Raw genomic sequence first — 24,363 nt, forward strand, 5'->3', positions numbered from 1 at the left:
GGGGGCGTTCCCCTGTTAGCGGGATTGCTCCTCTATCTATTTGATAACACAAAGCACATCCCTAGAGTAGGAAATGCATCGCTTTTCTGACAATATATGAGTCGGAGCACGGGGTTATGAGGATTGGCTTAAGGATCCCCAAAATAGTAGAGTACTCTTTACAATTCTTTGCTTGTGCCAATGCAGGAGATGAAGACAAAAGGGCACTTCTTTTCCTGCAGCACTAAGGATTTCTGGACTGTGTGTAAAATACCACTGAGAGAGTTGTCTCCAGCTCTGTCTTTGATGTTTGTCTCAGACACTCTCTACCAGGTCTGATAGCAATAGGTTTCTGTCCTGAGATACTTTACTTTACTCCATTTCCTGAGAAGAGACTGTTTGCTGGGGGAACTGGCTGTGGGTGCTGTGGAGTTGCCTGGTAAAGGAAGTTAACCTGCCACGAGGAGTGTAAGTGGCTGCAAGAACAGCCTGTCCTTAGAGAGAGCTGCGTGTTGAGACTGCCAAATAGTGTTTGGTTCAGTGAAAGTAGACCTGCACTGACTTGCAACGTGTACAGTAAATATCACATTAGCTTCATAATTCAAATGTTGGCACTGCAGAGGCCCTCCTGTTAAGCCAGCATTTTAGACAACCTACTTCGAGCTCCAATCACAAGAGGCACCTATGGCCTGTGGGCCCCCTGCCTTTCCCGCACACATGGCCTGGAGTTAAAGATTTTCAGAAATTCGACAATTGCTCTTGTTCTATAGTTTCCCACCAAACAACTCAACATTCATGGATTGGTCGATAAATTCAGTGCCACATCCTGATCTTCAAATCTTAACCCCAGCTCGCTGTGAACTTGATAGCAATTCAATAGGCGAAATTGCATGGTCTGAACTTCTGACTACATCTATCCCAATTTTCCTAATGATTTTACAAAATCCCTTTGGCATCTTTTTTACTCATTTTTCCTAGTATGTTTCATGACTTTTTAAATGTTTCCATTTTTTAACTTTCATGGTTTGAACCTTTAAATTATTTATTTCATATTGTTGTTTCAGTTTCTAATGTGCAGCTCCTCCACGTATATATTCTGAGACAAGCCATACTGATTGAGTTAGACTACCAAGGATCAGCCACGTTTTCCTTACAGAAACCAGGTTAAGACTGTCATTCAGATTGTACGCTCGGAGATATGGAAGCTCGGCCACAGCTCACACTAAGAATCTGGCCTCTCTCTCCAAAAGCCTAACATCCAGATTCCCTAGAGGTGTTCATTGCTGAATTACTGGGGCACTGATATTGGCATGTGCATATTGCTTATTACCAAAATGACCAGCATTTCTGCTAGGTTCCAAATCGCCCAGGTCGCTAATACCACGTCCATTTAGTTGGGTAATGTGTTGTGTCTTGTCAAAGTCCAATCTTTCATAGTGACAACATTTAAAACTACTTGCCCTAGTGCACCCCTCATGCTGTAACAGGATTCTCTCCTTCAGGGACCAGCCCAATGTACTCCAGTTGATGCACTCATCAAGCACCCAGGCAGTAGGGGTGGGTGAAATTATCATTTTCGGGTTTGTGACTTGAAGAAGGGAAATTGGTCTCTTTTCTGCCAATTGCCACAGATCCACTAGCCCCGAGTCTTTGCCCCTCTTGAAACTACTGTCTTTTCCTCTCTGTTCTTCTCCCAGCCATACCCCCCTGCTCCCTTTCACTCCTTGTACTACCCCTCTGTCTTTATCTCCTTTTTCTCTCGTAGGTTTGCAGCTTACTGTTTGGCTAGCAGACAAAACAAGAACAGCTAATGGAGAGATGAGAAGAGTAAGAACAGGAGGCGCCTTTGTACATTGTATTTCAGCAATTATATTTTGATCAAGTAACTTGCACTACCACCTTGTATGTCACTACTGTTTAATAAAAAGTTGCATGAACATTGCATTGTTTGCCATAGGTACGTCAGAGAAGGTGTTGATGTGTGTCCCTCTCGGCGGTATCTTGTGGAAGGTGGTGGTGGGTGTCTCTCTAAGGGGTATCTGGGGGAGGGATCTGTCTCACATAACATATGAGACATGCAAATGGTCAGGTCTCAAGCCACAACCAGCTTGTGGATAGAAATTTCCACACACAGGAGTAAAATGGCATTGCTGGGCAGTGGGCACAGTGTTATTTTATTAGCTGGCATTTGGACAATCATGATATTATCCTGAAAAGCGAGCACGTGTCAGTTGTCATCTACTGAAAGGGGAACACATCATATATTATCAGATTTTATGTTCATCCTGAGGAAGATAAGTTTATTTGCGCTGTTGGGTGAGAAGTAGGTCTTTTTGTCAATCACTGTACCCCGGCAGCGCTACACACAACCTAATTGGATGACGGATGGTGTGTAACAGTGTTTCCACAGATAAGTGTGCTAGTGCTGACCATGCATGCCTTGTTTTCCTCCTGTTCACATATTGCTCCCTCAAAACACCCATTTCAAACTGGTCATTCAGGGGCGCATAAACTATGTCTTAAACAACTAGTCCTCCTAGAGGCATGGAACCTATTGACCCATTGAGAGGCAAGCAGTGGACATCTTGCAAACACACCAGAGGCAGCATCTGACTGCCTCTCCAGAAGCAGTACTTGCCACTGACGCACCAGCTTTCCAGTGAAGATCCAGGTTCCTTTGTAGAGAGTCCTTTAATAAGTGCTTGCAGGGCTCTTTAGTCTGAACTCTGCTTTGGTCTTCAGCACATAAGGCTGACCCTCTGTCCCTGAAACGTGGATCTAGAAAAGTGGAAAGCCAGTTTTGTATCTGAGCATCTGCCTGGAAGCAAACAATCATTTTGTCAGCAAGATCTCGATCTCGCTGGCGACATATCCAGTTTTACCAAGGTGCAAGCTTGCCAATTCTACCTCTAGCAGGTGTACCAAAGCTAACATTTTGCTGACCCCAATATTAAGGGCCTGATTTAGATCCTGGTGGAGGGGAATACTCTGTCACAAACGTGACAGATATCCTTTCTGCTGTATTATCATTCCATTAAATTTAAAAGGTTGACAGAATCAATCAAATTATCTTTATACCACTAGCTATGTTGAAGCTGAGTTTACGTTCCCCGGTACACTGATTTCCAAACCTATTGTGACCATTGAGCATTGTGATGGTGAGATCAGTGACGTGACATAAAGCTCCACAGCCCCCTCAGTGGTGGTGGTCAGCTCCAGGGGGTCCCCTCAGCACAGTACCCTGGCCTCAGAGCTCCTTACTGGGCCGGAGAGGGGTCCTCCACTATGCAGGAGGGCTCCCTCAAGTTTTGTTACGCCACTGGGTTGTATGTTCTCTTAGACTGGCTGCAATGTGGCTGCAGCAACTCCTAATGTCTACATCGTAAGGCCTCATTCACTCTAAGCTTGGGGGTTCCAGTGGGTATGCAACCTTGCCTGAATAAGTCAGCCCCCTTTTAACATGCTTTGGTTACTACACACCCAACTGGGTGCATTATTTCTCCTCACTACCCACTATGCTCTTTTTTGGCATGCAGGGAAAATTGTTGGTAATTGTAGGGGTTACCAGATAGTTACCTATTAGCTGGTGCATCTTTAGCTTTGCCATGTATTGCGTTTGTGCTACTAATAGCAAACATATTGCACTCTATACTTACTACAAGAGGCTTTGGGTCAGCTTCCTTCAATTTTTGACTTCTTTCATCAATTGACTTGAGACCCTGTCAATCACATCTTGGATCAACCCCTCGGAGTATTTTAATAACAATGTTACTATCTTGGCCGTTTTGTACCTAATTCAATTGTATTTATGAAGAAAAGCTGTAGAGCTGAGATCAGTCAGCGAGTGCCCTAGTAGCATTTGGTAGGGAGCACTGACAAATGCTTCAGAAAAAAACACTGATTCTCCAGAAAATAAGCAATCTTGTTTTTTGCACCATCCAGTTTTCAGGCGCTTTTCTCTGCACTTTAGCACAACAGGTTTGACATTTATGCAGCATGCCCTGCGTGCTGTGCAAACGTCAGTCAGTCTTGTTAGCTTTGCCAATGCCAGTTGTTTATTGCAGCGGCCACAGTGTTGTTCACTGGTCGCCAGCTTCAGATCACTAAATATAAACCTGCCTGTAGATATAATAAGTTCTCCCGTGGGTGGCTGAGGAGCGTGTGGGGTGTTCTATTTCCGATTTTCTCTTGTGGCACAGAATGTATATACATTATCCTTCACTGACCATGGTGTGGGAGGCTTAAGTTGTGGGTTGAGTTCGAGGATTGCAGCGGCCATGTCTCCACCCTCAAAAGTGATGTGCGATGGTTGTACATTGTCGGTACTGCTATCACGTGCCGTAGGTGAAGTACCGTCTTGACTTTTGATGAATAATGTTAACCACTTGTCATATTTACATGTAATATATTGTAATTGTTATGTAAGTGAATGCAGTCATGCTTTTCAATCTCGGTGTCTGTCCTTATAACTCAGCAATCAAGTTTCTGCTTGTAAATTTCTACTGCTTGGTGCACTTGAGCTGTAACGCCTCAGAAATATTTTTATTCCATTTATTTTTGAGATTGCAGAAGCAGTGAGCTGTTTTTCCCAACTAGGAAGACACGTCCGCTCTCCTGCAAGTCAAAGTGTGAAAAGCTCTGTCATCTTCTCACTTGACACCCCAATGTGGTAAAAACACTTAGTACAGTGAGAGCCAAGAACTGCAGGGCTGTAAAATACAGGAACAATGAAGGACTTATTAACTCTGTGTTCACAGAAGGCAACAGATAACTGTGCAGTTCAGATAAATAGCTGTTTGTTCAGTGCCCGTTGTACAGATGTGTGTGTGTTGTAAAAAATCTCTGCACACTCCACACTGAATTGTTGGGATACTTTACTGACAAGATCCCTGTGGGGTCTCCTGGAGGTCAGCATAGTCCCAGCTGAACACCACAGTGGAACAAGCACATCATTCCAAGATTTTGGGCATTCCAACAAACTGAGGATCAAACGTTTGAATCTTAACAGGGATAGCACTAATCATTACACGGACAACTAAAAACGTACCCCTGAACTGAGTATTGCAACAGCTGGATTTTAAGCACCAAGAAACTGCTATGTTTATGCTGCGTGTTATATAAATGCTCAGTATTGCAGCTGCACAATGTACACTGCATTTTGGAACTATTTGATATTGATAAAATCTGGTACCCATAACCACTCACTATGAGATGCTTTCACATAGTCCATCTGACCCTGGTCATACCCACTGCTTTCATCAGAACTTCAACTAACTGGTTGGGCTTTCCCCACTCGGATCACCTTCAAATTAGGATATATGAATGGTGGTATTCTCAAATCACTCAACATAACTATTCAAAAGATATTCAAGACATTTGTTTTTAAGTTGGAGGCCTCTCTAATGGTTGGTGAATGCACTCAGGTTACTATTCTGCTGTTTGCTTCAGTGGAGCGACTCTCACAAAAAACGCCTGCCTTACTCTCGGAGCGTGAAGCAACATCAATGATGTTGGGAATGGCAACGTCAATAACATAGAGGACTACAGTAGTACACCTGGCCTACTCTGAATAGAAGACACCAGTACCAAATTCTGAAGGCACACCTGTGAGATTCTTTATTGAGCTCCTATAAAAGTTCTATCTCTTTATTTGGCTATTTTGAGGAATCAGGTAACGGCTGGATCAAGTGAAAGCAAAGTCATCCCAGCTGCATGTTCTCAAAAGTTTATGGCTTTATCTTGATAGTATCGTCTCCTACTGCTTCACAGTTGCTGGTAGGGCACCGGGGAGTCCGAGGCTGATACCTACTTAAGTATCGTTCTCAGTTACAAATTCAAGTGACTATTGGGTAATGCAACACTGGGCTTGTTTCCCATCCGGGGCAGGCAAATCAAAACTTAAAATGACCTGTTTGGATCCACTGTTTACAGTTGAAACATTCCAATGTGGTTGGGCTGCAGATGAACTTGACTGCCTCCCCTCTGAGACTATGGAATTCCAGGATTTCAAATCATACATATTGTGGACTAAGTAAATGAGCTGACAGAATAAGACGCAGGGGCAGCTCGTTGCGTGATGAGTGCACAGACAAGCAGTTTCAGCTGAGACCCCAATGTGGCTTTGGACACACTCTTATGGTGCCCTCACCCAAAATCAATGGGAACAGATGCTTACACCATGTTGGATGGAGTTTAAAATGTGCGACCAGACAACAAGGAGTTCTCACCCCACAGTATTAAAATCAACACTTTAAAAGAGTTTTCTGAATATAACATTTTCTATTTTTCCCTTAGATAAAGAGACAGTAAATTCCCGACACTTGAGGCCAAGTATCCTGTTTTAACTTTGTTGAATCTTGGGAACAAGAGATTACGGGTGTCGGGAAGGTGATAAGGATTATAAATCCAGAAGTATCTGAAATTACGGGACCAAAAGCGAGGGCTTGTATGAGGGACACGTTTGTGCAAGATTCACACTGAATTAAAAGCAACTCGCTTCAATTCAGGATTCCACTGTTCAACTTGGCAAGGTCTTGGTTTTTAGCTACTGAAAAAGTTTCACTCTAAAGAAGAAAGCAAATTTTTAGATATGTGCACAAGTAGGTTTTAGCTTGGCCTTTGCTTTTAAAGAATGTTGCTCCAGGGCGTGTATCATCAACAGGTCTTTGCAGGTATGTGGTGGAGTCAGTGGCATCGGGAACACCAAAAACCACTGAGCTCGAAATTTGGGTGGCAAATTCAGAAAGAGGAGCATACGGATTCCCACCTATTTTCTGTTAGAAGTCACTTTATTGCTGTCCTCAAAATAAGTCTTACAGTCTAGATTTGAGATATTGCTGAGCTTCCACATTGTGTTGCTCGAATAACACCCCAACATACCACATAGGTTTCACCAGGGATATCCTTGTTTAGCCTCACTAGCACGACTTCAGTAGCCAACAAGTCCTCTATAGCATGCAATAAACCAAACAAGCAACAATACATTTAAATAAATAAAGAGTATACAATTACCCACCAAATTAAAGTAAAAAGAAATCAATGAAACAAAAATGGAAAAATCTATCATTCGTAAATAAGTTATTAAAAGGACAGGTATTCAATCCATATCAAATATACCAAACATTTTGTTAAAAATCAATGGCAATGCAAAAATGTTCAAAAATGTTCAAAAACTCTCGTACAAGAACGAAATCCTAAAGTCCAGTCTGCAGAGGACCAGGAACGGGACTATTAACATAAAGTCTCTCCTGGGCTGATAGGTGTCCCTGGACAAGTCTGAGCTAATACCTGGCGTTAATATATTGGTCTAGCTGAGGCAACTGTCAAAAATAAAAGCAAGACGTAGTATTTTCGAAGATGGTTGGTCTACATCCTAAAATATTTGAGAAAACTGTTATTTTTGCTCTGGGGTGGAGGAGATGCATTTGAAATATGTAAAAACGTAGTTTGTCAGGTTTAGAGGTAATGGGATGACAGTCAGGACAGACTGTTGTTGAGTGTTCTGGCTGGTACGGTAATATCAGGGGAAAGAGGTATTGTCTGAATAGTGGTGAAGTGATGTACTGGATTAATACAGCATATCTCCAGGTGATTTATTAAATATATTCTAGAAGAGTGCTGGTGCTAGAACAGATCCCTAAAGGACTCCTTGTGGGGGAGGAATTGGCTAGAGATAAAGTTACTTATCTTCATCATTTGAGAGCACTTAGCCAAGTGGATTTAGCCAATTCAAAACCTTGGCTTTTAAACCCATAAACTCTTTTAAAGTTTGTAACTGTAAGTTTGAAGTTTGCCATTAATTCGCAGCATAAGTGTTCCATGGCTGCAACTAGCTCTAAAATCAGTTTGAAAATCATCCAGGGGGTTATTACCACCCGCAAAGTGTTGTAATTGATTATTCACTTAGCTACCAATAATTTTTCAGAAGAAACAGAGGCTGGACGAAAATTGTTAAGGTCACAGTGAGGGGGAACTTTTACCTCTCCATCCTTTGCACTTTCAGTTTGATGTATTGCACTGTCTCCTAAGGATACTTTGTTTGCACCAAGAAGGACTATTCACCCCAGGATCCCTGCTGAGCTTGTGGGGAAGGAGGAGGGGCTCACTCAACACTGCGCTATACTGCGCTGACTGCCTCCTCGCTGCACGGGATACCGTGTTTGCACCAAGAAGGACTACGTGCTCCAGGATCCCTACCGAGCCTGTGTGGAAAAAGGATGGCACACTCAACGCAGCGCTATATAGCGGTGACTGCCTCCCTGCTGTGCGGGATACTTCATTTGCACCAAGAAGGACTACGTGCTCCAGGATCCCGGCCTAGCCTGTGGGGAAGGATAACGGCCTCCCTCAACAGCACGCTATATAGCACTGACTGCCTCCCTGCTGCGCTGCAGATGATGGTGACATCAGTGGATAATCAAAATACAATTTCCACAATCAATTTCAGATTTCAGGTTTCATAGTTGGGCCATTCATATCACTAACACAAATTCAGACATGCATGTGTGGAAAGGGGCTAAAACATGTGGGCAAAAATAGAATTAAAACAAAAGCAAAAATAATTTGGAAAACATCTAACTAGGGCAACTCACTATACAAATATGCTGGTGTAGTTATCTAACTGAAAAGGAAACAAGAAGCAACATTTATTTATACCTCTCCTCACGAGACAGTAGTATTTCATCAGGCAGAACGGTCACTTGCTTCTGGCAACAGTTGACAGCAGCATCAGGACAGTGCCGAACACGGGCTGCACATAAGACAGATCAGCAGTTCAGAATTAGTTGGGCATATTAGTATTGGACAGCATAACAAAATAGGGCAACTAAAACTAAGATGAGAAAACTCATCTGGGGACTTAAAGAAATGGAGGGTGACAGCAAACTTAAACAAGAATAGACAAACTCTGACAGATTTCTGGTCAGCTTTGAGGCAGGAGTGGAACTGGACTTCAACTTTCATAGTTTCTCACTAATTAGAAGTATTCACAATCTATTCATTGGTCCTTCAGGTGCTCTCACTTTGGATGCCAAATTCTGTGTCCAATGGTTGTCGATGTATATCCTGCCCGCCGTTTTACAAGTTCCATAGGATATAATGGAACTTGTAATAAGGCGGATGGACTATCCGTCACATTTGTGACAGAGTATCCCATCCACCAAAGTCATAATCAGGCCCTAAGTTTGCAACTATTCTGGATTTTTTCAGCAAATGTGCATTGTCATGTCGATGATTACATACAATTCCAACAAAATATTACATTCTCTACTTATTTGTTACTTGAGTGTTTTCTCTCACAAAACTAAACCTGTTTCACATAAGAATCATGAGTTTCCTGTCTTGTTCGACAGCTAGTACAAATAATGCAACATTGTTAGTATCAAACATGTTTATTGCCTTCAATCTGATAGGATATTCAACATCACATTACCATCCTAGGAAAGGAATTCAGGTTAGAGGGAACAGAATAAACAAGTTATTTTCCACTACTGCTGCAAAATGAATCTTTCAGGCCTAGTCAAGCTAAGAAAGCCTTAATACACATTAATACCATTAATAAACCTATTGCGCACCTTACAATTCATATCAAATATGCAAAGCAAAATATTACATTTCAAACATTATTTATGGCACATTAGACCTAATTTAAACGTGCATTTATTTTTCTGCACACATATAACTCACGTTAATAAAATCCATTTAATCGATAAGTATGATTAATTCATATTCATTTAATACTTCAATTCTTAATCGACATTTAATAAAAACACTCTTTATGCTAACTAATTTTAGTACTTCTTTTAATATAAATGCAAAACAACTCATGTAAAAATGGTCCACCATATTTCAAACGTGCACAATTTACAACTTGTGTTATTTTCTCTGTTAGGCTTTCAAATGTTGATTAATTAATCACCGTATGCTAACTTCTATGCCATTCATTAATTAACAAAATTTGATCTCTCTCAAAGGGATTGTTACAATAGCGTGCCCCATAGTTAACTTTGGTATTACTAGTCAGATTGTGGATTGCTTGGATCTGCTGGAGAAGTGGGCACTGAATACCCTGCTCATTGACTGTGATACAGCTTTAATTATGGTGATATTTACTTGACTTTCTATGTTATTTTATTTAATTGGTAAATTGTATATGAGTGGTACAATGGGAAAATGTAAAGCCACTGAATGTGCCAGGGAAACCACTAAGCTATGTAAGGTAATAAGGAAAGCGAACAACTGCACCCTTAACATAATAGACTTCCTGATAGAAGTAGAGCCAATTATAGGGAATAAAAGTCCACAAAGTAAGGCTCAGACTAGAGTAGTCAAGAAAGCAAAGCCTGCCTTACACACATTACCTAGCTTGTTTAGGAAGAGAGCAGCTAAGGCGAAAACACAAAAAGATGCACCCACTACTAACCCCACCTCATTAGATTGCCTAGATGATTTATCCCACCCAAATTCACCACAGGATCTCCACATAGAGCCCACCATTGTTTGTAGTAATTTGTTTTCTGCCCCTGCATATGGCAGGCAAGTCTCTTGTAACCCCTGATGCTATAGTTAAGCCCGCTGGACAAGAGGCACCTAGTGAACAGTTTTAAACTCACCCGACAACGTAGTAGAGTTGATTAAAGAGAAGAGAGATGGGATAGGAGGACTAACGAATATGGTATCACAACTAACCGGCATAGTGAAGTAATTGATTTCAGAAGTAGCAGAAATCACTGATGACAAAAAGGGTAACTGAAAGTTTGGTGACCCTCTATGCAAGAACCATCCCCCCAAAAGATGCAGTCATCCAATTTAAATACATAGGAACATGTATGAATGCAGTTAACAGAAGGTGATATTTACACTTGCGCTTAGGTAATAGCTCCTTTCTGCAGGAACTTGACTGTGCACAGTGAATACTTGCTGTTTAGTTAGACACCACGGTTTACAGGATGCCCCACAAAGGGACACTGGGATCCGTAGAATAACTGATTTAGCAAGCTCTAACCTAATTAGCGAGTGAGGCATCCCAGGCCCTGAGGGAAGGCCAACAGATCATAGGAACATCGAGCTGCAAAGAGCCCAAAAACCTACCCCTTGCACCATCAGCTTTACCCATTCTGCTCAGCTCAGCGAGATTAGCAAAAAGTTAAGGAGCAATGAGACTGAGAAAGTCTATATAATCGATGGAATATGGCAGGGTTAAAATCAGGAGGCTTGGTGCACTGACCCAGTGATTAGGGCTGGTTATACAAACTACTGCCTCCCTGTAAAAACAAACCCCTGTGGGCGGTCATCTGAGGGTCTCATAATATTGTAATTGTATTTACATAGTATTTATTAACCCGGACGAGGAGTCCAAGTGTTTTTCGGTGAGTAGCATGCTACTCAATATGGGAGTGAGCGTCTTGCATCTGTAAAATTGTGGGATTGAAAATTGATTATGTAGATATTTTAGGGTTGCAGCTTAGGTCACCCAAGAATCCCTAATTGGAAATCTATAGTATCTGTGTAAGAGGAGTTCTGGGAGGTAAACCGTCTGAAACTTTGCAAACTCTAGAAAATTACTGGGAGAAGAGGAGCCAATCAGCATATATTTGAACCCCTGGATAGGGATGATGTTAACCGTATTTGTCAAGGGGATGAGAAATGGGCATCCCGAGCTTAATTTAGTCCCTGTAAAAAGTGGACCCAGGCTGCCCCACAAATGAAGGCCCCTAGATTAGAACAAGGGCTTAGGACAACGAATGACAGAACAAAATTGAGTAGTAGGGGGGGTAGCCACATACAATAAACCTAAGCACAAGAGGCATATTGACTATGTATTGATTGATCTCAGACTAGATATATATATATAAAGGATATGGCTGTTGATAAAAGAATTGAGAGCAACCATTATCTAGTTTGACTCTATATGGTACCATACTGTCAAAAAATGCCCCTCAGTCGATTCCGATACTGCGTAACAAAGGACATCCAGAAGGCCAATCAAAAGTGTAATCTTAAATGAAAACCGCTAGCTACATTACTGGATACCCTGTCTTCTAAAGGGTCTGATCTAGCCAGTACCACATCATGATTAGAAGCAGTAATGGCTGAAAACAAACAGTATGCTTGAAGCAACAAGCATCCATACATGCTTCTTTGAACACATAATTTCCTACTTCTTACTGCCAAACACGCATAGCAAGAGGAACACTTCCAAACATAGCACCTGGTTTAATAAGTAGTGCAGAAAGGCCAGAAGCCAGTTAATATTAGCTATCAAAACAGGGATTTAGGCCAAATAAGTATTTTACATCAGGCATATATAAATAAGCCCTGCAGAAAGCTAAAAAGAATGGGAAGGAGAAAAGGTGTCTCAATCTCCTAAAAACTTGTGCATAGAAAGATGTTAATAAATTCTGGTCCTTGGTAACGCAGGGCGTTAAAGGGGTAGCACAGCAGCCAGGAAATTACATCTTCCCTCTTGAATGGACTAACCATTTTGAGGCACTGTACAGAGATGAAACACATGATCTGATCCATTATGCACAGTAGACCTCTAATGTCTTGTCACAAATAGAAATGGAGGTCGACCTAAGCGAAGTAGAAGATGCTATAAATACCATTGTCCAGGGGAAATCTCCAGTGCCTGAGGGTATACCAGGCAACATGTTTATTTATGATAAACAATGAGCAGTGCCATTTGTAAGGGAGCGCCCATTCCCAGCTCCTGGAAAAGGGCTAAAATATTACCCATGTATTAAAAGGGAGATTGAAAGCTTCCAATGAAATACAGACCAATAAGCCTAATAGACTCCATCAAGATGGTCTTCTGGTGGGTGGTATTAAAGAAAATCCATGGTTGGATTGACATAGAAAAAATTCTTAACCCATATCATGCGGTGTTCAGGAAGAAAACATGCACGATAGACCAGGTTTTTTGCTTTCTGCACTTATACTGGAAAATGGTGCCAACCAGCAAGGGCTGCTTATATGTGGTCTTTGTCGATCTGAAACCGCCATTCGATTTAGTGCCCTGGCAAATGTTGTGGCAAATGCTGCAGGATATGGGGATACCATTGCATCTTCTATCAAATATAGTACGGCTCTATGAAAGCAATTTTGCTAGAATTTGCCGGGGAGAGCAGTGTCAGCTTGCAAGTCCAATCCCTGTCAATAAGGGTGACTGTCAGGGGCATCCACCTGCTCCCACTTTGTTCTCATTGTACCTGAACAAAGTAGTACAATTCCTTTCGGTTCTCCTCGCTGATGCTCCAACTTTGGCTAAAGCAAAAATACCCACACTCCTTTTCGCTGATGACACTTTGTTAGTGTCACAAACACTAAGGGGCATATTTATACTCTGTTTGCGCTGGAATTGCGTCGTTTTTTTTTACGCAATTCCGACGCAAAACTAACTCCATATTTATACTTTGGCGTTAGACGCGTCTAGCGCCAAAGTCCATGGAGTTTGCATCATTTTTTAGCATGGACACCTACTTTGCGTTAATGATATGCAAGGTAGGCGTTCCCGTCTAAAAAATTTACTCTGAGGCATGTGCGCTGTATTTACACTCCCGGGCAAAATTCACGCCCGGGAGTGGGCGGGTCAAAAAAAATGACGTCCAGCCGCTTTTGCGACGTTTTTTAGCGCCTGGTCAGGGCAGGCGTTAAGGGACCTGTGGGCTCGGAAGGAGCCCAGAGGTGCCCTCCCATGCCCCCAGGGACACCCCCTGCCACCCTTGCCCACCCCAGGAGGACACCCAAGGCTGGAGGGACCCATCCCAGGGACATTAAGGTAAGTTCAGGTAAGTATTTTTTTTAAAAAAAATGGTGGCATAGGGGGGCCTGATTTGTGCCCCCCTACATGCCACTATGCCCAATGACCATGCCCAGGGGAGAGAAGTCCCCTGGGCATGGCCATTGGGCAAGGGGACATGACTAAGTCTTTGCTAAGACAGGAGTCATTTCAATGGGGGTTGGGAGTCGAAAGAAATGGCGCAAATCAGGTTGAGGCGAAAAATTTGCCTCAGCCTGACTTGCCCCATTTTTTGGCGTCCAAGCTCCATATTCCCCTACGCCGGCGCTGCCTGGTGTACGTCATATTTTTTCACGCACACCAGGCAGCGCCGGCGGCTAACGCCGGCTAACGTCATTGAATAAATACGGTGCCCGCATGGCGCTTCAGAATGGCGTTAGCCGGCGCTAATTTTTTTGACGCAAAACTGCGTTAGCGCAGTTTTGCGTCAAAAAGTATAAATATGGCACTAAGTGGGCGGCAATGCCTACTGAACCACTTTGAGGCTTTTTGTTCCATACGCGGCCTAGAGGTAAATGCAGCCAAGACAAAATATATGTCCATTAATCCACAGTAATCATTCAGAGGGAGAATGACCTTGGGCAGAGTAGATTGGAAACAGTAGACACTTTCGACTACCTCGGAATTAATGACTGGTATGACATGGAAAAAAATGTGTGGCTAAAGTAATTTTAAAGCATAAACAAACTGTAGGTGCCATTTTGAAAGAACATTGTGCACCTCAGACTAAACCAGTTGCCTCAGCATTGCAGGTCTATGATTTAAAAGCCATGAGTGCAGCTGTGCATGGCGTGGAGCCCTGGGGCTTTTATAACCTGGCAGATATGGTGAAATCTGAACACAAGTTTTTGAGAACCTTAGTTTCCCTCCCTGCTAGAACCCTGATGTACCCATGTAACCCTGGTATGGGAAGTAAATCAATCCTATATAAAGCAAAATTAAGGCCACTCCTCATTTGGAGGAAACTAGGAACCACCCCTGATCTAGTCGCCTACGGAGGAGCCGTACAAGATGTAACAAAGGTGGATAGATTTAGTAAAATTGACTGGCTTAACACATTGAAAAAGTACTGACCTCCATGGGTTTGCAAAGGTTCTGGGAGCTTAATGGAACAGAGGCATTTCCCTCCAAAAAGCTTATAAAGAAGCATTTTTTGGCAGAGGGTGGCACAGTTGAATGCTCACAGTACTAATAGAGGGTCTTTACTGTCTGAATGTGTTCAATTTAAGTCAAGCCGTGTGTATGAGCCATATATTGATTGGATCACTAACCCAGCTGACAGGAAATTATATATTAAATTTGGGATTGGTTCTTTGCTGCTTAAGGTATTTACTGCAACACAGACAGCTCCATCCAGGTTCTCGAAAATATGCCCGGCATGCAAAACATATAACGAAAACATAGCTCATGCCCTCCTCTGAGGGACTTTTGAAACCGAATCGTGAGACTGGTCAATAAACTACGATTGGGTTCTCTCACCCTCCAGTCATGCATATTGGACAGTCCATTATAACGATAGCCTTCCTCTTGGGTGGCAATCATGCACTTTGTTTGTACAGGAGCACTGCCACCAGTATTAGAGTAATGGACATGCAGCTTTACAGTTCAGACATAAAGAAACAATTTGAATTCCCTCAGCATTTTCCTTGCAGTCCCTCCTCATTGTTCCTCTTTCAGACTGGGATAGAGGTTTACTCACTATACTGAGTCATCCATTTACATGCCATGCAGTAGGCCCAATTGGTGCCCAGTCTCATGTTCCTCTCCTTCCTCTGTCATCACCAACATAGCATGTTACCTTTATCAATCATACTAGGGTTTTAAGTTGTAAACGTAGTTACCCCTATGGGGATGTCCAAGTGAGTCAAGGTCACTGAAGTATTTTACATCAATGGACTTGTCCAGCCTGGTGAAGGGCCCTGAGGTTCACACTCTGTGCCACCCAGACCTAGTGTCTAGGCTGCTGCTCAATCAGGTGGACTTTCTTCCTTATCACATTGTTTGATGAGTGTCTGACTGATCTCCAGATTTTTATGGACCATCATTGCATACTAATCTCTATGTGTGGGTTTCCCAAAATAGTTTCCCGCCCTCTCCACATGAAATGTATTTGATCAGAAAAAAGGATACTAATTCCATGAACGTCAATACTGCAAAATGCCAGGGGTAGTAGAGATGACATCATCATTTAACCTTTACTTTCTCTCACACATGCATGCTTACACATATACACACTCACTTACATATAAACACACTCCTTCTCACGTGAACACACTCACCTCCAAGCATACACACGGCATACATTTAAAATCATTGTTTACTTACCTCAGCTGCCAGGGAGGGTCATATTTCAGCAAACTGTAATTCATTATTTATTATACTAATTGTGAATTATAAAATATTATTCACTTTCAGAGTAATAAAGAATTGACAGTAAACAAAGCAAGTGGGGCTGCCCTTGTGTTTCTGGCGCTGCTTTTGTCACCTCGGGGGCTAGGGGTCGCAAAGGCAGTGCTAGGGGTGGCAAGAGGCAAGGCAGGCGTAGCATTTGCGACCCCTGGTGACCTTCTAAATTACATCCATGACATCGTCCAAGTGACTCAACGGTCTGTCTCTGGATCATTCCTGTTGGTCAAGTCAAATAAAGGATGCCCTTTGCTGGCTGTGCATTGGTTGATGGTATTTTATACTTCACTGTGGGCCCACTGCTTTATTAGACTTTTTATTAATATTGTGTACAGATTTTGTTGAAATTTTTAACTTCTTTGTGCATTTGGCCATTTTGACATATTTTTATTATCTATGTGTATCCTAGCTATGCAGTATGGATTGCCTCATCGAATTCAAATTGCTGATGTTTCTTGCTTTGGTGCAGTTATTTAGAAATGTAATTTGATTGCTAAGGAACTGCCGGGACACACGTTTTCTATTTCAGATAGTTGAATGTAAGTTAATAATGGGGCGCATAAAAAGTGCGCGTGGTCCCTTGACCCGATCCCACTCTCCATTATGGCTACCAACAACAGTGTGGCGTGTCTGCCGTTGCACAAGAGAGTACTAATCACGTGATAGAAACAGTGCAGAATCATCCGTCTGTGCTTTTAGCTGAAAAAGCATGCAAGACAGACTTAGTGCAGCGCTTTCATTCTGTGCGGCAGGGCAGATGATAGAACTACCGCGGTACTAACACTCCAAAGATCTGGCTGCCCTACTGCAGTACCACCGGCCCATGTTCCTGTCTGCGCTAGGCCCCTGAGTCAAATAGTGCAGGGTTATTACGTGGTCTGCTGCCTAAGCACAGGCAAAATGCACACAGGGCAGCGAATGACTGCAGTAAGTGCATGACACAAATACTTTAGTGTTGATGGACTGCATGCCTTGCTTCATCAAGCACAAGAAGCAAACACTGAAATACTAAGGCCCAAATTTATACTTTTTTAGCGGCGCATTTGGGCCGCTTTTTGACGCAAAAGCGGGGCAAAGTTACAAATTACAATTGTATTTTGTAAGTTTGAGCAGCTTTTGTTTCAAAAAATTATGCAAATGTGGAGCTAAAAAAGTATAAATATGGACCTAAGTCTATGAACCTGGCTGCACCAATCATGGTATCCTTCATCAAGTGTTACAGACAATAGCCCATGTTTATGGGTTTTGTGGCGGAGGGAGAAAAGCAAGTCACAGGGAAAGGGCAGGAATGTGCTATATTCATCCAATACAGCGCTTTCCTGTCCTTTCCCTCTGCGCTGATGCCCTTTTGGCAGCCTAGTGCCAACACAGGCATCTTCTTGACACCAAGGTGCAAGGGTGCCTGCATTGCATGAAGGATTGTTTTGTGCAGGAAGGGGTGCCTTTCTGCACAAAAGAAACTCCTGAGGCTTTTTCCTTTTTCTATGTGCGCTGCAGAACGCATAAAAGAGGAAAAAAGGAGGAGAAATAAAGATATTTCTCCTCATTACACCTTTCCTGGGGAAGTGTATCTTTTTGGTGCATTCCCAGGTTTACCAGGCTTCGTAAATCTGCACATGTGTCAAAAACCTTGGGCGTTGTGTGGGCACACTCATGCAGCACCCATGGAACACCTCCCTGACGCAGAGTAAGGCAACGCAGAGATTTGCACTGCCTTGCCTTCCTCCATATTTTTGAAGCCATTGAAAGCCATGCAAAGTGGCTTTGCGTGGCTTAAAAAATATGACTGAGTGGTTTGCGTCACGCATGTACCACGTTGCATGGTGCATGCATGGCTCAAACCACTCATAAATATGCCTCGGTGTGAATGCCTACCAGCGAATCATCTTCCTATAAACAGAGGGCTACTCAAAGTATGACTGTGTATACTTCCACGCTCAGCACATGATACAAATAATGCAATTTTCCTAACCTGTCTTTCTGTCTACAGAAAGCACATAGTTCAAAAACAGCCTGTTTTTCAGTGTGCCCTGCTATATTATTTGCATGCCACAAACAGTGCAGTGTCTACAGTCTGGTTGTCTCCTTAACCTACTCAAAGACAGCAAATAGTACAATGATAGCAGACTTTGTGACCCACTATATTGTGTACCAACTGCATTTACATACATCTTACTACCCCCGGTAAGGCGGGGTACTAAGATGTATGTAAATCCATTTGGAACATAATATAAGGTAGAAACAGTGGACTGTTTACAGTCAATTGACTTGGTCTATAAAAGGCTAATGGCACAAATGAGACAGCATTCACAGTGTGTTTGTCTAGTTGAGCTAAGCCCATGATTCCATATACCTGTGATCAGTAGCCCCCATGGCCAAATGCTTCTCCATCAAACCACTCTGCATTGACCAAAGCATGGTCCAACCTTCACTCAAGAAAATCTTCAACAATTCTCGTAGACCGGCAACCATGCTGACCCTCCCATTCAACATTAAGGTATATATAAGTGGAACTTCCTTTGTACAGGTAGCAACATTATAGAATTCCTTCCTGGCAAAGACAGATCTCTTGGAATTCAGAAAGGCAGTGAAGACCTGGGTCTTCCAAACAGATGATATAGGAACACACCAACCAATGCCACTACCAATTTCCCATAAATCAGATTATGGACAACAGATCAACCCACCCAAGAAGCAGAACACAATCTCCTTCATGTGGATGTTAGGTACCATCACATGCACAGTTATTGCTAACTTTCCTTTGTTCCACTCCAATACATAAGCGCAGCCACAAGATCACAGTGAAATGAGACAAACAAGTTGCTGCTCATTGCACCATAAAATGTTCTAGCCTTTACTCCTCTTCAGTCCACTAGATGCCCAAGTGCAGTGGCAATTGAAAAGATGAAAGCATCACTCTGGTAATCATGTATAAGGCAAGAACAATGCAAACAGTGCTGCGTTTTCTGACTATCTTTCTGCCTAGACTAAGAAGATGATGTAGACCATGTGGGTTTTAGTCTGTGTGTTTTTTACCACTAAGCAGATAATATAGACAGTTGAATGATTATGTCTGCCTTATGTCCGATTATGTCCGCCTTTCTGTAGTGAACACATGGACCTGGGTGCTTCAGTTTTGAGCCCTGAAGTGCCCAGTGCTGAGTGTCAATCAGTGACACTTCGTCACAGAGTGGGGTGGCATAAGCAGTCTCACTGACCCCATACTACTCTGTGACGAGATTAGGACTGCTGCCTTCCGGTCAGTCAATGAGAGAAGGCAGCAGTCCTAACCCTGCTGGGACCTCCAAAGCTTGGGACTGCTGCATTCCCTCGCTGGCTGACTCCAGGGACCTCCGAGGCTTCCCTGTCAGAGCTGAGGCTCTTGAGGTACGTTTTCTTTTTTATGTTTGGTGAGTGTGTGCCTCCTTGCATGAATGTATGTGTGTTTGTTAGTGAGTGTTGTGAAATGGTGTGTGAGTGAGGTGCATGTGTAACCCCTGCCCCTTTCCCTCGTAAAATCACTGGCCGCCACTGGATGTAATCCATCTTTCCAAGCTTCTCCCTTGATGCACTCATGCAAGCTTGGGTTTGTACGAAATTGCAGATCCTATGACGATTATATGAAGGACAAATATTCCACTCTTTTGACACATAAGCTTCAGCATATTCTAGTCCATGTAATTTTTTTTTAAGTATCTACTGATGCGGGGTACATTTCCCATCAGTTTAGAACCAATTCCATATATTGAAAACCTAGCCTCCATCAGGGAATTATATGAACGGTCTGTGTTGTATCGGTGGCATGTATATCGAATGCCATTGTTCCTTTATTTACATATAAGTATTTTTTTAACCCCTTCCCCTCCAAAGACATAACGGTTATGTCCTTGGCTGCGGCGCTGAGGCGCCAAGGACGTAACCGTGGGCAGGGATGGAAGGGGAATCGCTTCCCCTTCCACCATCGCCCCCCTGTGACATCTGATGACATCAGCACGCAATCACACACTGACCTCATCAGAGGCCACCCCCAACGAGCTGGGATCAGAAAAGAAAAGCTTTGCATTTCTCTTCCAATCAGGGGCTGTGACCGTCACAGAGACATGAAAGGAAAGGAAAGGCCTTTCCTTTTTTTTTCCTTTCATGTCTCTTTGAACATTTCTACAGCCCGATTGTGAAGTGATCGGGCTGCAGAAATGCCCACTAGACACCAGGGATTTTGTGTTTCTGTTTGAAATTGGCATATGGGGAGCAACCCCTATAGCAAGGATCGCTCTCCAGGGGGGGCATTTTTAATTAGGCAATTTCTGCCTCCACGGGGGCAGATCCGCCTACATTAATTAGGCCGATCTGCCCCGGGGTGGCAGAACCCTCAACACACCAGGGACTTTTTTTTTTACCTAAGCAATGAAGAGACGCGACCCCTTGAGCAAGGGTCGCTCCCCTGGGGGGCAATTTTTTATTAGGTAATTTCTGCCCCCACTGGGGGCAGAAGCCACTAGACACCAGGGATACATATATATATTTTTTTACATAAACAATTAAGGGGAGCTTCCCCTTGAGCAAGGGTCGCTCCCCTGGGAGGCAATTATTTATGAGGTCTTTTCTGTCCCCGGGGGGGTCAGATCAGTCTATTTTAATTAGGAGGCTCTGTTCCGGTGGGGGGGGGGGGCGAGGGGGGGGGAGTCCTCCAGGGATTTTTATTTTTTTACAGATGGGGAGCAACCCCGTGGGCAAGGGTCGCTCACCTGGGGGCAAATTCATTTTAGGCCATTTCTGCCCCTTGGGGGCAGATCAGACTATTTTTATAGACACCAGTCAGTTTCACGCAAGGGGAGCGACTCCTTAGGCAAGGGGAGCGACTCCTTAGGCAAGGGTCGCTCGCTCTGGGGGGGGCAAATGTATCTTAGGCCACTTCTGCCCCCCTTGGGAGCAGATCAGCCTATTTCTATTAGGTCGATCTGGTCCCGGGGGAACGGAAACCAGTTAGGCACTAGGGATTGGTGTGTGTGTTTTGTTTGGGGATGCAGCCTCTTGGGCAAGAGTCGCTCCTCATGGAGGCACATTACTGTTGGCCATTTCTGCCCCCCTTGGGGACAGATCTGCCTATTTGGGTAAGGCCCATCTGCTCCCAAGGGGGACAGAAAGCCCACCAAAGACCAGGGACGTTTTTTTTTTAAAAAAGAGGGTGGAGACATGGCAATAACCCCACCCCAAATAAATGGAGACAAAGTTGTTCTGCCCACCTGTGCTGTGGGCAGATGGGGCAATTACGCCTGATCCACTCTTGGGGTGAGAGGGGGCAGAAAGCCTACTAGATGCCAGGGAATTAAAAAAAAAAAAAAACTAGGGGGGTGGTGGCTACCGACTAGTATGGGTGTGTTTATCCCCCCACCCCAACTGAAGGGAGTAACAGTCTTTAGCTCTCCCCCGCACACTACAAGATCTTATCCCAACGGCAAGCAAGAGGACAATTGATTATTTTGGGTTTTGGTTTTACATTTTGGCCATGAGAGCTTGTCTAACTCTCAAAATCGTCCCACTTGGAATGGTGAGGGCTGCACATTTTGGACTTTAAGGCGCTGCCATCTAGAAAAATCTACGAGACTTAGACACATCTGAAAACTAATCACCTGGGTGAGTCCAGGGTGGTCTGCTTTAATTGCACCTGCGCCATTTTCTTACCCACAATGCCCTGCAAACCTCCAACTTTGCTTGAAATCACACATTTTTCCCACATTTGTGTGATGGAACCTTACGGAATCTGCAGGAATCTACAAAATTCCTATCACCCAGCATTGTCGCATCTATACTGATAAAAATTCTGCCCCACTTGTCAGCCTAAAAACAATTTTTTTCAAACTGTCCTTTTGGACCCGCTTTGAGTCCCTCTCAATTTTGACATGTTTTTGGCTCTTCCCTGTCACAGGCACTTGGCTCTCCTACACAAGTGAGGTATCATTTGTATCAGGAGACTGAGGGGAACGTTGGGTGGTAGGAAATTAGTGCCAGTGCGGTGATCCCATGCAGAAATTTGGGAAAAATGTGATTTTTCAGCTAAACTTGAAGTTTGCTGAGGATTCTGGGAATGAAAACACTGGGGGATCCACGCAGGTCACACCTCCCTGGCCTCCCTCAGTGTCTAGTTCTCAGAAATGCCTGGGTTTGATAGGTTTCCTTAAATGGCTGCTGAGCCCAGGACCAAATACGCAGATTCCCCCGCAAAACAAAGTAGTTTTCTATTTGATAATTTTGATGTGTCCATGTAGTGTTTTGGAGCATTTCCTGTCGCAGGCACGAGGCCTACCCACACAAGTGAGGTACCATTTTTATCAGGAGACATAGGGCAATGCTGGGTGGAAGGAAATTTGTGGCTTCTCTCAGATTTCAGAACTTTCTATCACCGTAATGTGAGGAAAAAGTGTTTTTTGCCACATTTTGAGATTTGCAAAAGATTCTGGGTAACAGAACCTGGTGAGAGCCCCACAAGTCACCCCATCCTGGATTTCCCTAAGTGTCTAGTTTTCAAAAGGCACAAGTTTGTTAGGTTTCCCTCCTAGGTGCAGGCTGAGCTAGAGGCCAAAATCCACAGCTAGACACTTTGCAAAAAACAGGTCTGTTTTCTTTGGGAAAATGTGATGTGTCAATGTAGTGTTTTGGGGCATTTACTGTTGCGGGCACTAAGCCTATCCACACAAGTGAGGTGCCATTTTAATCAGGAGACTTTGGGGGATGCTGGGTGGAAGGAAATTTGTGGCTTCTCTCAGATTCCAGCACTTTCTATCACCGAAATGTGAGGAAAAAGTGTTTTTTGCCACATTTTGAGATTTGCAAAAGATTCTGGGTAACAGAACCTGGTGAGAGCCCCAAAAGTCACCCCATCCTGGATTTCCCTAAGTGTCTAGTTTTCAAAAGGCACTAGTTTGTTAGGTTTCCCTCCTAGGTGCAGGCTGAGCTAGAGGCCAAAATCCACAGCTAGACACTTTGCAAAAAACAGGTCTGTTTTCTTTGGGAAAATGTGGTGTGTCAATGTAGTGTTTTGGGGCATTTACTGTTGCGGGCACTAAGCCTATCCACATAAGTGAGGTACCATTTCAATCAGGAGACTTTGGGGAATGCTTGGTGGAAGGAAATTTGTGGCTCCTCTCAGACTCCAGAACTTTCTGTCACCGAAATATGAGGAAAAAGTGTTTTTTTGCCAAAATTTGAGGTTTGAAAAGGATTCTGGGTAACAGAACCTGATGAGAGCCCCACAAGTCACCCCATTCTGAATTTCTCTAGGTGTCTAGTTTTCAAAAATGTATAGGTTTGCTAGGTTTCCCTAAGTGCAGGCTGAGCTAGAGGCCAAAATCCACAGCTAGGTACTTTCCAAAAAACATGTCCGATCTCAATGTAAAAATGTGATGTTTTTCATGTTGCATTTCCTGTCACAGGCTTAGGCCTACCCATGCAAGTGAGGTACCATTTTTATTGGGAGACTTGGGGGAACACAGAATAGAAAAACTAGTGTTATTGCCCCTTTTATTTCTCTACGTTTTTTCCTTCTAAATGTAAGACAGTGTGTAAAAAAGACGACTATTTGAGAAATGCCCTGTAATTCACATGCTAGTATGGGGACCCTGGAATTCATAGATGTGCAAAAAATCACTGCTCCTCAACACCTTATCTTATGCTAAATTTGGAAATACCAAGGTTTCCTTGATACCTATTTTTCACTCTTTATATTTCACCAAATGATTTGCTGTATACCTGGTATACAATGAAAACCCATTGCAAGGTGCAGCTCCTTTATTGGCTATGGGTACCTAGGGTTCTTGATGAACCTACAACCCTATATATCCCCACAACCAGAAGAGTCCAGCAGACGTAATGGTATATTACTTTCAAAAATTTGCCATAGCTGGAAAAAGTTATAGAAGAAAACGTGGAGAGAAATGGCTCTTTATTTACCTCAATTTCAATATATATTTTTTTAGCTGTTACTTTCTGTAGAAAAACCTTGAGGGATCTACACAAATGACCCCTTGCTGAATTCAGAAATTTGTCTACTTTTCAGAAATGTTTAGCTGTCTGGGATCTAGCATTGATTTCACACCCATTTCTGGCACTAACAGGATGGAGGCTGAAGGCACAAAAATAGTGAAAATGGGGTATGTCCAGTAAAATGCCAAAATTGTGTTGCT

General features: G+C 43.2%; 1 protein-coding gene across 5 annotated transcripts in view; it reads right to left on the reverse strand.

Moving 5' to 3' along the window:
- MAP2 (microtubule associated protein 2) overlaps positions 1-24,363 on the reverse strand; it is an 805,405-nt gene that overhangs the window by 411,047 nt on the left and 369,995 nt on the right. For all 5 annotated transcript variants that reach the window (XM_069225688.1, XM_069225680.1, XM_069225684.1 and 2 more), the window contains exon 3: positions 8,635-8,728. The gene's annotated coding sequence lies outside the window, so the exon portion shown is untranslated. The remainder of the gene's footprint in view (positions 1-8,634; positions 8,729-24,363) is intronic.

The sequence above is a fragment of the Pleurodeles waltl genome, chromosome 3_1, assembly GCF_031143425.1.
Source record: "Pleurodeles waltl isolate 20211129_DDA chromosome 3_1, aPleWal1.hap1.20221129, whole genome shotgun sequence".
NCBI lineage: Eukaryota > Metazoa > Chordata > Amphibia > Caudata > Salamandridae > Pleurodeles > Pleurodeles waltl.